Below are 3661 nucleotides of genomic sequence, written 5' to 3' on the forward strand. Positions count from 1 at the left end.
CGGCGTGGGTCCTAACCTTAACTCAGGACCCCCCCTCCCGGACCTGCACATAAACCCACACTGAGAGGACCTACATCCAGACCACAGCACCACCAGCCACATCCACACACCCCACCCCAACCAATCAACACCCCTCCCAAGTCAACCATGCTCACACTCCATTTTGGCCCCCTCAGATCAGACCTATGCCCCTCCTGCCCACACCAAGCCCCCCACTCCCGCAAAGAGGGCCTCAACATAGAAGTCACACATACGCCCAATCTGTGAGCAGGCAAACAGGCCCAACCCCCACTCTTACACTCGCCCAAGCCAATGGCATTTACCAGATGCTCAGCAGGCTCTGCTCACACTTACTGGTCTGAGGCCAAACCACACAACTAACAACATTGGACACTATGGAACACAAAGCCTTCACCATCTCATCCTGGAATATCCAAGGCCTGAGGTCATCTGCCTTTGGCCTAAAGAGCAGGAATCTGGACTTCAAAGAAATCGGTAATACAGACAATGTCATCCTACAAGAAACCTGGTATAGAGGAGGAGACAGAACCACTGGTTGTCCTCTAGGTTACAGAGAGCTGGTAGTCCCATCCACCACACTACCAGGTGGGTGGTATAGAGGAATGGACCCACTGGTTGCAGAGAGCTACCAGGAGTGAAACAGGGAAGGGACTCAGGGGGTATGCTAATTTGGTATAGAGCAGAACTAACTCACTATTACATTAAATCAAAACAGGAACATTTTACATTTGGCTAGAAATTCAAGAGGAAGTGATCTCAACAGAGAAAAATGTCCTCCTGTGTGCTACCTATATCCTCCCACTAGAATCCCCTATATCCCCCCACTAGAATCCCCTATATCCCCCCCACTAGAATCCTGCTGTATCCTGTGTGCCACCTATATCCCCCCCACTAGAATCCTGCTGTATCCTGTGTGCCACCTATACCCCCCACTAGAATCCTGCTGTATCCTGTATCCCCCACCTATATCCCCCCACTAGAATTCCCTATATCCCCCACTAGAATCCCCTATATCCCCCACTAGAATCCCCTATCCCCCCACTAGAATCCCCCCACTAGAATCCCCTATATCCCCCCACTAGAATAGCCCCCCACTGGAATATCCCCCACTAGAATCCCCTATAGCCCCCCCACTAGAATCCCCTATAGCCCCCCACTGGAATCCCCTATAGCCCCCCCACTGGAATCCCCTATAGCCCCCCACTGGAATCCCCTATAGCCCCCCCACTGGAATCCCCTATAGCCCCCACTGGAATCCCCTATAGCCCCCCCACCAGAATCCCCATACTTTAATGAAGACAGCTTCTATAGGAGGGGTACACCTATAGATCATCTCTTGGCAGTAGTACTGTAGACTACTTTATCACGGACCTCAACCCAGAGTCTCTCAGAGCATTCAGTCAGCCCACTGACAGCCCTATCAGACCACAGCAAAATCACAATGTACTTGAACAGAGCAATACTCAACCATGAGTCATCAAAGCAGAACAAATTAAGAAATGCTACAGATGGAAGGAGGGTACAAACCTACCAAACACCTATTGGCCAACAACAAATCCCTCCTAGACAACTTCCTGGACAAAATGTTTTCCTGCAATAGTGAAGGTGTAAAGCAGTAGGAAGCCTGAACAATATATTTGACCTATCAGCTAACATCATATTTAAATTCCGGCAGAAAACCTAAGACAACTTACAACAATGAGAAACGGTTTGATGAAGAATGTAAAAACCTAAAAAAAGAATTTGAGAAACCTGTCCAAACAAAAACACAGAACCAGAAAACCTGAGACACACCTTCACTATGGTGAATCACTAAAACAATACAGAAATACACTATGGAAAAAGAAGGAACAGCACGTCAGAAATCAGCTCAATGTATTTGAAGAATCCATAGAATCTTCTGGGAAAACTGGAGCAAAATGGAGATGTGTGGATAAACCACTTCTCTTTGTCTCTATAGCAAAGAACAAACAGCAAAAACATATACATGATCAAATACAGATCTTAGAATCAACTGTTACAGACTACCATTCTCCAATTACATTGAATGAACTACAGGACAAAATAAAAACCCTCCAACCCAGAAAGGCCTGTGGTGTTAATGGTATCCTCAATGAAATTATAAAATATACAGACCACGAATTCCAATTGGCTATACTTACTCTAACACCATCCCACAAACTGGGACAAAACACCCAATTGAGACTGTATGCAGAATTCTGCAAAAATATACTCTGTGTACAATGAAAAACAAACAACAAAAAATGAATGGAGAGCAGAGATAACATACCTGACTATGTACAGACTCAGTGAGCATAACCTTGCTATTGAGAGGCACCGCCTCAGTCTTCTCTTGAGAGCCAGGTCTGCCTATGAGCTCACTGCCCACAAAATGAGGTGGAAACTGAGCTGCACTTCCTAACCTCCTGCCAAATGTATGACCATATCAGAGACACATATTTCCCTCAGATTACACGGATACACAAAGATTTAGAAAATAAGTCAAACTGATAAACTCCCATATCTCCTGGGTGAAATACCACAGTGTGCAAACAGTTGCATGATGTGTGGCCCGTTGCCATGACAAAAGGGCAACCAGTGGAGAACAAACATTGCAAATACAGTCGTGGCCAAATGTTTTGAGAATGACACAAATATACATTTTCAAAGTCTGCTGCCTCAGTTTGTATGATGGCAATTTGCATTTACTCCTGAATGTTATGAAGGGTGATCAGATAAATTGTAATTAATTGCAAAGTCCCTCTTTGCAATGCAAATGAACTGAATCCCAAAAAAACATTTCCTCTGCATTTCAGCCCTGCCACAAAAGGACCAGCTGACATGTCAGTGATTCTCTCGTTAACAAAGGTGTGAGTGTTGACAAGGACAAGATCACTCTGTCATGCTGATTGAGTTCAAATAACAGACTGGAAGCTTTAAAAAGGGGTGGTATGGTAGCCTAGTGGTTAGAGCGTTGGACTAGTAACCGGAAGGTTGCAAGTTCAAATCCCCAAGCTGACAAGGTACAAATCTGTCGTTCTGCACCTGAACAGGCAGTTAACCCACTGTTCCTAGGCAGTCATTGAAAATAAGAATTTGTTCTTAACTGACTTGCCTAGTAAAATAAAAAGGAGGGTGGTGTTTGGAATCATTGTTCTTCCTCTGTCAACCATGGTTACCTGCAAGGAAACACGTGCCGTCATCATTGCTTTGCACAAAAATGGCTTCACAGGCAAGGATATTGCTGCCAGTAAGATTGCACCTAAATCAACCAATTATCAGATCATCAAGAACTTCAAGGAGAGCGGTTCAATTGTTGTGAAGAATGCTTCAGGGCGCCCAAGAAAGTCCAGCAAGCGCTAGGACTGTCTCCTAAAGTTGATTCAGTTGCGGGATCGTGGCACCACCAGTACAGAGCTTGCTCAGGAATGGCAGCAGGCAGGTGTAAGGGCATCTGCACGCACAGTGAGGCAAAGAATTTTGGAGGATGGCCTGGTGTCAAGAAGGGCAGGAAAGAAGCCACTTCTCTCCAGGAAGAACATCAGGGACAGACTGATATTCTGCTAAAGGTACAGGGATTGGACTGTTGGGGACTGAGGTAGTCATTTTCTCTGATAAATCCCCTTTCCGATTGTTTGGG

Source organism: Oncorhynchus gorbuscha, unplaced genomic scaffold (assembly GCF_021184085.1).
Source record: "Oncorhynchus gorbuscha isolate QuinsamMale2020 ecotype Even-year unplaced genomic scaffold, OgorEven_v1.0 Un_scaffold_1300, whole genome shotgun sequence".
NCBI lineage: Eukaryota > Metazoa > Chordata > Actinopteri > Salmoniformes > Salmonidae > Oncorhynchus > Oncorhynchus gorbuscha.